The sequence below is a fragment of the Neolamprologus multifasciatus genome, chromosome 6 (genome assembly GCF_963576455.1).
Source record: "Neolamprologus multifasciatus chromosome 6, fNeoMul1.2, whole genome shotgun sequence".
Lineage (NCBI taxonomy): Eukaryota > Metazoa > Chordata > Actinopteri > Cichliformes > Cichlidae > Neolamprologus > Neolamprologus multifasciatus.
Genome location: NC_140444.1, coordinates 7,761,521 through 7,774,650, shown reverse-complemented (window position 1 = coordinate 7,774,650; position 13,130 = coordinate 7,761,521). Strand labels below are relative to the sequence as shown.

At 38.8% G+C, this 13,130-nt stretch overlaps 1 long non-coding RNA gene across 1 annotated transcript; it reads right to left on the bottom strand.

Annotated features, from left to right (window-relative positions):
* Positions 1-904: 904 nt before the first annotated feature.
* LOC146516290 (uncharacterized) lies at positions 905-9,330 on the bottom strand. The gene is made up of 2 exons (XR_014874352.1): positions 1,916-9,330; positions 905-1,768 (listed from the first exon to the last, which is right to left on the bottom strand). It is a non-coding gene; the product is annotated as an uncharacterized LOC146516290 (long non-coding RNA).
* Positions 9,331-13,130: the final 3,800 nt, after the last annotated feature.

Genomic DNA, 13,130 nt, shown 5'->3' with positions numbered 1-13,130 from the left:
TCAGGAAAAATGAGGGATACAGTAATGGAACCTGACTTCTTAGTCTGATATTGGTCTATCTGGCTTACTTGGTGATGAATTCTCAAGATTGTACATATAGGCATAAACCTGTGCATATGCTTGGTACATGGTATATTGAATTTTCTTTATGAAATGATGGTGCTGACTACATCATCAACTAAACTTAATTTCTATGCAAGCATGACCACACATATTACACCTTCATCTACTTCCAGAGTGCACAGAGAGGGAAATATCCAGGACATTTTTACAGGAAAAGCTGACTTGTGTCACAGTGACATGGTTTAATCTGTGGCCAGTGGCAGATCTAGAAAATTTTACATGGATGAGTTCAGAGAAGTATGTGAAAATTCCATAAATGTCAATGGAACCAACAAAATATCCATGAAAAAGCAATTCAAAACCAGGGGCGATTCTAGGATCAGAGCTTTGCTGAGCACCCAGAGAGCTGCCCATCCAGGCAAGGTAAGCTTTACTCATCATGATGAGACTTCTTCCCCATCTCTGTTAGTCCCTGCATCCCTAAATGTCTCCAGTTGTCCCAAGTTCCCTCTGACTGTCTCCTTGGTGCATTTAAACCCCTCTTCCTCCTTGTCCTCATCGTCTGTTGTCTGTTGTCATCTCCATTATCAGTCATCAGAATTTTACCCTCTCTGTGCAAGTCTGCAAATTTCTTTATTAAGATAAGATTCTTAAATTCATCAAGTCTCTCTGTGCCTGGGTCCTCGTGACATGACATCACTGTTTTGTACATTTTAACACAATTTAATCCCCACATTTGTGAAAGAAAAGCAAAACACTTTTTTGAAAAGTCTGTAAAAAAAACATTAAATCTGATAAAGGTTATTTAAAGGCTGCTAAAGAAGAATGGATTGGAATTAAAAAAAAAACTGATGATGAAAATGATGCTCATAGTGAGTAAAAAGTAAACTGAGTGCATTTTTCTGGACAGAGATTCACTTTTAAAGTGTATGTATAATATAATACAGATACATAAAAATACACTCCAAAAATAGAGGCCTTGAAATGTACAAAATATTATTAAAAAATTAGAAAACTGAGACACCTTGGCCTATGGTACAAGGTATACAATGTATGAAAAGATCTTTATTGCAGATACTACTATGGCTCTGCAGATTTTTTCTTTTCTTTTATCCTATGTCGCTCGCCTCAGCTTGAGGTTGGCAAATCTGTTTATCACATTTTGGTGGTCAAGTCTCTCAAGCATCTCTTTCTCAACTGACATCACAGCCAGGTGCTGGAGTCTGCTTTGACCCATGGTCCTTCTCAGCCAGGTATGGAGCTGACTCAAGACACTAAAAGACCTCTCACAGCTACAGCTGCTAACTGGGTTTGTTAGGGCAACCTGAATAACAGTATTCAGTGTGAGGAAGATCTGATTATCTAGAAGATTGTACAATGTTAACATATCTGGAATGCCACCAGCCTCACTCTTGAGCTTCAAAAGGTTTTTGGCAACCGTGACTTCCTCTGACTGAAGCTCAATACGGTAATGCAGTGCCAGGGCTGAAGACCCAGTTTGTTTTGCAGATTCTGTATAGCAGCTTCAATATAGGGAGAACACAACATCTAGATTGTATGAGTAAAATTAGTTTTGTTTTTTTTCTTTGCCAGTTTAACAGTTTCTGTTTTGCCTGTTAGTACTCCTTGTCTGTTTTCTTACCTGGTTCTTCCTGACCTTGTACTTTCTCCTCATGTTCCCCTCTTTCCTCTCTCCATCTTTGGACTGACAATCACACACAAATAGATTGTATTCAATTAGATTTTAAAAAATACTATTAAGATCGCTAATAAAAAAAGTCCTCTCTCAGCGTACTTTCAACCAAAAGGCAATTATCCTTTATTGATGGATCATTTGATCTTACACTTTTACCTGAATGTGGCTCCTTCTTTTGAAAAAACTATCTCAGTTCCATTATGAACCTGGCTGTCTCTCTGTGCACACACACACGCACACAATAGGAGTTATAAGGTTAATGGGCATCCGGTCAGTTAGCTCATCGGTCCCCAATCCCCGGGCCTCGGACCTGTACCGGTCCGTTAGTCGTTTGGTACCGGGCCGCGAGAGTTGAGGCTCAGGTGTGAAATGTATGGTTTTCAGGGTTTTATTGGTTTTCAGCGTTATTTTGTTATCGTTTTTATCGTTAACTCGGTTTTCCTGGGTCTTTTCACGTGTGTTATGAATAAATCTTCTTTTTTTCGGTACCGGTACTAGTTTTATTTTGTTGTATTTATCCACGACACCTTAAAGGCCGGTCCGTGAAAATAATGTCGGGCATAAACCGGTCCGTGGCGCAAAAAAGGTTGGGGACCGCTGAGTTAGCTAGTTAGTACCTTGGGTTCAATATCAGCACATATGACAAAATAACCAGTTTCTCTCATTACATTTCAAACTGTTGTAGCAACAGTGGTAACAACAGTAGACTACGGACAATGTTAAGTTTTAGATTTTAAATAGGCTGTATACATTTCAATGAGATCAACAGGACAGTCAAATATTGCTGATTTTACTACAGAGCAGGACGGATTGTAGGGTAGTAAACATCGTCGGAAAACAAGTTTTCAACACTGCAGTTTACCTGGGTGTAATGTTTTTCAGCTAAAAAGAAACATGGCCTGACTCCTACCTAACTATATAAAGAGTAACTGAAAGTTAAATGCAGCTAATATGTCCTGTTTTAAGCCAGGCACCTCCGCTCCGCTGCGTCTCAGCCACTATCGCTCTGGCAGCAACAGCGCTAGAGCCAGAGCAGGGGAGAGGCGAGCTGGAACAAACCATTTTGGGAGGGGGGAGGGGTTATCTATACTTTTGTTGTTAAAATGTTCCATCTCAATTAAGTACTGTATGCTTTTTATATTTTTAGTAGTGTGTCCCACAAACAGCAAATATTTTCAAAAAAAGTAGGAAATCTTTGGGGGTGCTTTGGTTCATTTTGGGGGTGCTTCAGCACCCCCAAAAATGGGCTAGAATCGCCCCTGTTCAAAACTATTTATTATCTCTTCTAAGAAAACAAAGAAAACAAAAGGTGATTTATTTTACAAGCTTTAAAGTAGAAAACCTTCTCTCACACCCTGCATTACTCACTAGAAAAACTATAGCAATCTTGCAAAGGCGAAAAGTATTTTAAGAACATGAATGTTGGGTGGGGCAGCTGGGGGATCCAGCACATTAATCTGTCAGCTGCAGTATCTCACACACACACCTAGCTAAGGGGCATTATTTCTATCTGGCGCGCCACCTGTTTAGATAATGTTTTTAACATCTGCAGCAGTGACATATAAGGTATATAGCCTGCTAAATTAAATTATTTAACTGGACAGGCACTGCAGCAAGCACAGGGAGATGAGGGACCAAGGAAGACTTATGGTTTAAGGGAGGAGGAAAGTGAAAGAGGTTTTGTAGTGAAAGCCTTAGATAAAGAGAACAAAAACAGGAATGAAAAGTTGAACGCTGACAGTTGAAGTCTTGAGGTTTACTTGAAATGAAAGCCTGAAATGCAGTCAGAGAACAAAGCAGCAAGAACTCAGTGCTAGCATTTAACTGACATCTTGATAGTATCTGTTAGAATTGCTTTTAATCCCTAACCTTGAAGGACTTTGAGGTTCACCTGCTTCAACATTTTTGGTCTGAGGAGACAAGAAAAGTGATGGGATACTGGCGGGAATTCAGTAAAAAGAAAATTAGAGTCAAATGACCTAGCTTAAGCTTTTGTTTTTTCATTATAAGGAATAGATACACAGTCTAAATCCAGGCTTTTACCTGACAAAGAGGCGAAACTTGAAACCTTTCTTCCAGCTTAAGTAAACAAAAAATCTTCAGTGAGTAAATAATTTGAATTGAGTGACTGAACTGAAATAAAAGACAATAATTTTCATGTACTTTCTGGAAATGAAGTCTAGCAAAGGCTTCTCTCGTCCCGCTGTTTCTTTTGTTTGTTTGCAAGACAGTTGACAATCTCTTCTTTACTTTTGTGGCTTGTTTTAATGCAGCAATATAGGCTAGCACACAGTTGGATGAATGCCATAAAGTCCATAAAGGAGTGTGGCTCTGTTTGCGCTTCATGTGCAGAAGTAACCTTGGAAACAGACAGCAAAGCTGAGATCTAAGAAGATAAATAACCAGCAGTACACACTGCCAGCTGCATTTCCAGCTCAAAAGTGGCTTTTTCTGTGAAAACACATCTTAAAAATCTGGTACCATCAACAAAAACATTTGGTTTTCAAGTCAAAGGCTCCTCCTAGTTTGGAGCTTGCAGTTTTTAATGATACGAGTCAAGTATTAGGGGCAACGATAACAGGCATAATCATTCCTGTAATGGATAAAGAGAAGCATTCACAGGTGCTAAGGAGAAAGAGTCATTTAGGCGCACATCAGTAAACACAATACGGAGCAAAGGGAACGAAAATCATGCACCAAACAAGCTGAATGTTTAAGAAAAAGTTATCAGAACATCATTAAACCACCTGAATAATAATTTTTTGTTTGGGTTTTTTCAGTTAAAGGCTTAACGGGGGTCTGACATTTGAATATGAGATGTTGCTTTGAGAAACATAAATATAGATTTCGATGTAAACATGACGCTTTGCTAAAACAAGTGGTCTCATTATTCTGATATTTAAATGTTACTAGGGGTCCCAATCACTACTTTTTTTTCTTATAGCCATGAAATCTAATGCATATAGCTGTCAAATTCTAAATACTGCAGCAAACATGTAGGATGAGGGACATGAAGGAAGTCTTGGAAAGAAAAGCATCTGGACGTTTCTTGAAGACGTTTCACCTCTCATCCGAGAAGCTTCTTCAGTTCTAAGAGCAATTGGTGGAGAGTCCCAGATTTTTAAGTCCTTAAAATCTGGGAGTTTCCCTAAGAGGGATGTGGATCCACTCTTGATCCTCTGCCTAATCACATGAGCCAAAGTGAACCCATTGCCACACCTTGCACCGCCCTATCGTGTGACTTACTGAGGTCAAATGGTCCAACATGTGAGTGGGATCTCAAAACTGGAATATAGATGGAAGACAGCTGGTGTCGTTAAAAAGTCCAGATGCTTTTCTTTCCAAGCTCCTTAGACTACAATGACTATAATGACCTGGATGACTGAGAACCTTCACCAACGCGAGGGAAGACTTGATTTAAGGGAATTCATCCTTGCAAAATTAAATTGTCTCTCTTGATCCTGTACCATAAATGTGGATAGGACAACAGTCCTCCATGGAAATCCAACTGTGGAAATGTAGGGTATGATAGCTCTGGCCATAAAATAAAACTATGTCAGTTCAATAATGTGCACAGCAATATAATGCCTGCTTATGATCATAAAAGGTTCAATATCCATCTCAATTAATTTGGTTTGGAAAATAAAAAATACACAAAAATGTTTAAATATCAAACATATGAGCATGAATTGATGTGTGTTTTAGGGAAGCCACAAAACACTAGTGTGATCACCATGTGCCATTCCCAATTCACAGTTGGCAGAGTATGTATGCAGTGTGATCACTCTCCATGCCTCGGTGCAGATCTTCAATTCTTCCTCAATGACAGCTGCCTCTGTAAAAACCACTAAACAAATATTTGGGAGCAAAGTGTTTTAATGCATCTACATTTAAGCCACAAAAGCTTAAAATTTGAACCAAGCTGAGATGCTGGGGAAAAAAATGCCTGCATTTTTAGGCTCAGATTGTTAAGGAAGGAGCCAAGGCCATTTGGAGAGTAACGATGAAGAACTAGTGTGACTAGTGTGAGTGCACCTTTAATGCCCTGGATCTACATTGAGTGTCCTCCAAGTCTGTGATCGTATTCTTTTGATCACTTACCACAACTCGTGAGCATAGGTCAGGGTATTAGAGTATATTGTATACTGACAACATCGCCTTAATGCTCAGATTTTCACTACAGCAGGCCAGTGCAGCATACATGTCACTGTATAAGCTGCACATGTACATATTTCAACCTCTCTGTGACTGAAGTAGGCACTCCAGTCTTTTCTAGCTGGGAACCATGGTGTCAGACCTGTAGCTGCTCATCCCAGCTGCTTCACACCTAGTTGCAAACTGCCCCAGCATGAACCGGAGGTCACCACTTGATGAGCCACAGGATCACATCTTCCTGAAGCCACTGAACCTGAAACCTTGTTTCACTTTTACTAGGCCTTGAAACTCCAACCATAAAAGTTATGAACAGAATCACTGATTAAGCAATGACTGTCCACTGGGAATCAAGGAAACTTCTATAGGAATTTGTGCAAAAAACTGTGTTTTTCCTTCTCTTAGTGTCTATGCCCATCTCACCTCTGTATGTGACCCTCTATCTAGCTCTGCCTCCTATTCTCTCCAACCTCTCTGCAAGGTTAGCGGAGCCAATTACTTTCCTTCTGCACGAAAGGTAAAGTGTCCTTCTGCCCTCTTCAGCGCTATAAGTGATGGAATCAATAGCACTCCTGGTCCAATTTAGAATGTGGCTTATTAGCAAAGGGCCACTGTCTTGACAACTGATTTACCAACAACAAACTCATTCACCTCCGACTTCACTGTCACAGTAGATATGTGGAATTTGATTTATACAGTCTTAAAAAGGAATTACACCCAGAAGTAAACATGAACATGAATGGACAAACAGGTGAATTCTATAATGCACAGTATGTGTGGGTTACACAGAACCCACCAGAGAAAACTGAATACTTCTGTGTTGTTATTATCATAAATTTGATGTTCCTGTTACTACAAAGCTCAGTTAGATCCAGTTGAGAGACCACTGTAATTGCATTTAGCCAATAACAACAGAACTGTCTCTACACACTAATTCACTGTAGTTTTTTTTATTTTTAAATTGCTTTAAGTCCTGTTCATAAATTTCTGTTCTGTTTTTATAGCAGTTGAAATTTGTTACTTATGTTTCACCAAGCGAGACTGATAGCTGAATTGGTTCTGACAGTGATTTTATATTATACCACTATCAGTCTAATAGACAACATGCTGGCTTGGCTTAGTATAAACCCATTTAAACCACAGGTTTTATCCCTTTTTCTTAGATTTTTTTTAAATTCCATTACATAAGATTTGCTGTCATAAAATCAGACATAAATCACTACAACAAGTTTATGCAAGGATCTAATTACATGACAACAACTACACGATGCACTCACTCACTGGTCACTTTATTTGGTACACTTTGTTGGAGATTTTGGTCCATATTGACAGGATGCCATTACACAGTCGCTGCAGATTTATCAACTGCAGAGTCACAAAGTAATTCTCTTATTTCACCACATCCCACAGGTGCCCTGTTGGACTGTGCAGGCCATTTGAACACCCTGAGCTCACTGTCATGTTCAAGAAATCTTTTTAAAATGATTTAAGGTTTGTGACATGGTGCAGTATGCTACTGGAAATAACTAACAGAAGACAAGACACAGCATTATAAAGGAAGAGACATTGCCAGGAACAGTACTCAGGCAAACAATTCTCAGTTGGTACTAATGGGCCCAAAGTATGCAGAGAAACCCCACTACACCGCCACCAGCCTGAATCATTCATTCAAGGCAGAATGGATTTATGCTTTTATGTTGTTTATATAAAATTTAGATTCTTGTATCCAAATACTGGGTCAAAAATCAAGACTCGTCAGACAAGGCAACATTTTTCCAGTCTTCTATGGTTCAATGTTGCTGAGCCCCTGTGAATTGTAAGCTCAGTTTCGTGTTCTTAACCAACAATGGTAGCAGTCAGTTTAGTCCTGCTTCTGTACTACATCTGCTGCAAGGTTGTGTCTGCATACCGTGATTGCAATGATGCATTATTTGAGTTACTATTGCCTTCCTATCAGATCAAAGCAGTCTGGCTATTTTCCTCCGATTTCTGGTATCAACAAGGCACTTTTGCGCACAGTTGCCACTGACTGGATGTTTTCTCTTTTACAGACCAATTTCTGCAAACCTTGGAGATGCTTATATAAGAAAACCCCCAGATTTTTCCCAGTAGTAATCACCCTTTTCCCCTATTCTGATAGCTATTGGGGTTATTATCATGTGACATGATTGCCAACAAGCAATTTAGCAAGTGTACCTAATAAAAATAAAGAGTCTGTGTTAGTGTGTTTGTGTGTAAATGAGTGAAAGAGGGAGACAGAGAGAGATAGAGAGAGTTAAAGTGGCACAGGAAATAAGAAACCCCTGATTAAAAAGCTCTGAAGCAAATCTTGGTTATCTCTACTAATGAAAAAACAATTAACCTGCTTTGGCTAGAGCTCTAAATAATGCTGGCATTCATGTGTATGCACACCTGCACACTGGACATAAGAGTGACTTATAATAATTTCCCAAATACTTAGCCTTCCTTACCATGACCTCAAAGCAAGTCATTTTGCTTGCTTTGCATGGTTACTGACCTAATTGTAATATTAAAATGTATAAAACAGAACAGAAAATTTAGGGAGTAATATTTTATATGCAGCAGATGGAGCCCTGAACGTTTCTCATAACAAGATTAGCTAGATTTGAAACAGAAATTCCTCCATGAAAAGTGAAAAGTGATTTAACTGAAAACAGACATAGGCACCAAGCAACATTGCTTTTATATGTAAAAATATATGCATATATTTATAAAAACAAATACATAATAGTACAACTGAGCCCTGCGGTAGAGACCAGAGCACCTACAAAACACCCATGGAGCTACAGGTACAACATACAGCCTTGCAGCCTTGTACAACACTAAGGATGAATAATGAAGGTATTAAAAAATAAAAAGAGTTTATAAGCAAATTAATCAATATTGAACACACTGAAGGTGAACTCTTTTGAAGATTTGAAACCAATGTTCAGTAATGTATGGCCTCAAGCGAGTATTTTTATTAGCTTTGATTCTATGTGCTGAGTACACGGCAAGTGTTTGTCTTCTTTGCAAACTACTACCAAACCAAATATCTGGCTTCAGCTAAATGTTCCATTATCTTCGCCAGCTTGATATCCACTGATTGTCACAGGAGTACTGTGTGTTTATCAGAGATTATTTCTGCCTTTGTTGCCTGCTGCTGCTGGGAATTAGGTTAATGAGAGCAGAGAGGGTGAGCTACACAGTAAAGTTGTGAGCCAACAAAAACAAAACTTGGAAAAAAAGTGAAAAAGACAGAATTTATGATGTGGTTTTACCGTGAAGTGTGTTGATTCCTGTACACAAGAGTTTCTATAAATAAGTTTAAATATAAACTGTCTAGATATATGAATGTACGGAGATTGAGAGCCATACGAGGGTAGAGGGATGGGGGGAGAGTGGGAAAAGTTCATATAACGTGTTCTGTACTTTTTGTTCTTTTTTGTCTCACATACTGTCTTATTTTATCTTTCTTGTAATTACCAATATTTTTTATTATTATTATTATTTTATTATTATTATTATTATTATTATTATTATTATCATGTTATTACTTTTTGTGTTTGATTTTCAGATGTTTGAAATTATCCTTGAATGGCATGGATACAAGAATATACACCTAAGAGTGTTCCTGTAGTCACAATAACTTGCCATGTTGTAGCGAGTTGTAGATATTTGCTATGTGCCATAAATGTTCTGTAAGAGCTTTTTTTCTTTGTTCGTTTGTTTGTTTTTTTGTTTTTCAAATTTAAAAATGAAAATAAATCTTGTGAAAAAGAAAGAATGTAAAGCTACATAATCGTTCTATAAAGCTAATGTGCCCACGTGGGTCAATAACTAATTAATAAAAATATGAAACAATACCACTTTAAAGATTAATGTCACATACGGTGTTACTGTCACGTGCTGTTTATAAATGATGTTGTACTTGAATGTGTATGCTTGTACTGACTCAGTAAAAAAAAAAGAAGCATTGTTGCACAGAGCTGGCTGCTCGTAGAAAACCACAAACACACAAAAGAGATGATGATGTTTGCATTATTAAGATTCTAGTCGTGCTGTGCTATGGTGAAACATGCCAAGGGCAGTCAAATCAGTCAAGGAGCAACTTAGCCAGGAAGGGACAACTGAGAAAGCAAATACTCTCAATGGCAGTCTTAAAATTTACACCACTGGTGGCTTTACAAATCAGATTGTGTAATGTTGAAAAATCACTTTCTCTGCTTCTTGGGGAAGTCATTCTTCTACAACAAGACCACAAATATTGCAATAAAATACTGTAAAATTGGATCTCTGATGCCTGCCTCACTCCTCCTGTTAGCTATGCATTAATATTATCAGTATATGTAAACAGCTTATGGCTCATTCTGAAGAATGTTATTTCCACTGTGGATAATAACACTAATGCATAATGTATGGGGTCATTAAGGAAAACAAAGGGAGCTAAGGAAAACACACATCATGCCACCCTTATACGAGCTGCAGTGGACACAAGAAAATAATGAAAATAAACTGAGGCTGGGTTGATATACAGCACAGCAGGCTGCTGACCTTCACATAACAGTCACCACCTTGCTAGTACTGTATTGTGTGTGTTTGCACAAAGTCACCCTTTAAACTCTCTGTCATCTGGCTGCCTATCTCTGTCAGTGTTGATGGAAGGATGTCACAAACACCCTGCAGTGTCCACACAATCAGGTCTGATCAGTCAACAGGATACACCTAAGAGAATACCAAGTGAATAATAGGCAGTAATAAGTAAGCTCTTCATGGTGAGTTGGTTTTTAAGGAACATCTTGAAATTAAGTCTGCTATACCCAGTAAATTGCTTTCTATCGTTTTGTTGGAACATTTATTACATCTGCATGAAGCCCATTAGAAGCATCATCTGTTTTTCTAAGGGAGTACGAATAAACTCTCACATATAATGATTAGAAAATTGTACAAAACGACAAAGCATGACAATGGAAAGAATATGACTTAAAACCTTGGGCAAAGTAAATCTGACAAATAAAGGAAGTAAAAGAGGGGTAATAGCATTATTAATGAGAGTTAATATAGGTGGTATTTGTATTTCCTATTACACATAATACTGAAAATCAGTTTTACAAGCACTGTAATACAATCTGTCCGCACAGTTATACACCAGCACTAAAGTTGTTTATTTTTATTGTATAACTAATGTTTTATGTTTAACCCCTTGTAGGATATAAATTGATTCTTTTACACAAAAAACACACCTTGGTGAGTTATATGACACAGCTCATATTCATGTTCATTGGGGTTTGACCTGTTTGTGAAAGCATTCAGAGAAAGGGTGATTGCTTTCACTAAAAGCACAAAACTTCCCCTCTTCTGTGTCAAAGCAACGGCACCTCGTCATCAGTTCGGCACTGCAGTAAGAGTAAATATGCCTGCTTTCAAAGACATAATATCTTACTTTATCCTGAAGGTTGACCAGTTTAATCAAGATGAGGATAAGACTGATTTGGTCATCCGGTGGCGTATAAGAACAGCCCTTTTGAAAGGCATGGCTGGTGGAAATTCTTTTATTCTAAGAGCTCTGAGATCATCTGGGACACAAGGCTGATGGGATTGTGGCACTTCACTGCTTGTGGAACCTTTAAAAAAAGCGTAAAGGATTTACTTTCATTTTCCAGGCCCCCTATTTGGACAGTCGGATAAGGACTTTTTTAATACTTGAAGCTGAAGCAGGATCAGAAGATCCTTAACATTATCTTTATTTGAGCAGACACGTTGCTCCTGCAGAGAGAGTTAGGTTGTAAGGTGTTTAATGAAATATGCCACATTTTAATGTTAAATTCTGTGCATACTTTGGGTATATTAGTACCAACTGAGCACTGTTTAAAAGTCATAGCCTGCCTGAGTACTGTGTCAATTTATGACACAGTATACCCATCTTCCACCAGGATACTGCACCAAATCGCAAACCTGGTTTCTTGAGAAAAACAGTGAGTTCAGTGTATTCAACACTGTCCACAGTCCAATAGATCACCTTTGGGTTGGTGGAAATGCACTCTTCATTTAAATAAGACTATAAAAGTTTCTTCCCACTACTTCATTAATGTCATTAATGTCCAGGTCAAAATTAGGCTTATATAGTTGCCCAGTCAAGTTGAAAGATTTGAGCAGACCTAATCCCCTAGCGCATTAAGCCAGAGCACAGCCCTATTTAATGGGTATTCCTTAATGACATTTTAATTTCACAAAGTACTTAATGACTTTTTGTGAAACACCTTGTGGCAGGAATAAGGCACGGCGGGTCCAGGGATCAGTGTTGTCAGACATTTTTATTCAAAACACCTCACACCACACACACCTGAGTCCCCGTGTTTTTAACGTGGCGGGCGTGATTGCGGATGCCGTGCAGGTGCGTCTGCCCTCCCTGCACGCCACCGCAGACCACGCCCCACCACACACCTATAATAAATGCTGGTCATATTTTCAAATAATGTGTTCACAGAGCCCAGTCTCTCACAGTGTCATAGATGAAAACCCGTAGAAGTGGGAGTGATAATGGCAAAGATATTTTAGCCTATTCTGAAAACAACAAAATTTAGAGTGTAAAGCAGATCATGTTTTCCTTTCAAAGTGACCCGCATGAGCCCTTTCTGATGGGACACTACAACTGAAAGGACAACAACGTTTATCATAGTCTTCCATAACCTTTTCTTTTCATCTTCTAAGTACAGCAGATTTACTCATTTCCACTGCTGCTGCTGCTAAGGTTAGGTTAGGTTAGTATGACTGCTACATTTACTGCTATTGCCAAATTGTCAGAAGAAGACTGTTGATTGTAGATCTGTGACAAAACACAAACTCTAGCCTCAGCTTGGAAGTAAGACTTGGCAAATGTCTATCAACTAACAGAAAAGTGATATGTGTACTTATCCCATATGGATATTAAAACCTCTCCTTAGGAAGAAACACTGTGAGCTGGGACGTGAAACTAATGTTCTTTTTTTCCTCCTGAGTTTTTACATTCGGGGCAATTGTGGCTCAAGAGTTAGCAGTTCGTCTTGTAACCGGAAGGTTGCTGGTTCGAGCCCCGGCTCGGACAGTCTCGGTCGTTGTGTCCTTGGGCAAGACACTTCACCTGCCGCCTACTGGTGTTGGCCAGAGGGGCCGATGGCGCGATATGGCAGCCTCACTTCTGTCAGTCTGCCCCAGGGCAGCTGTGGTTACAACTGTAGCT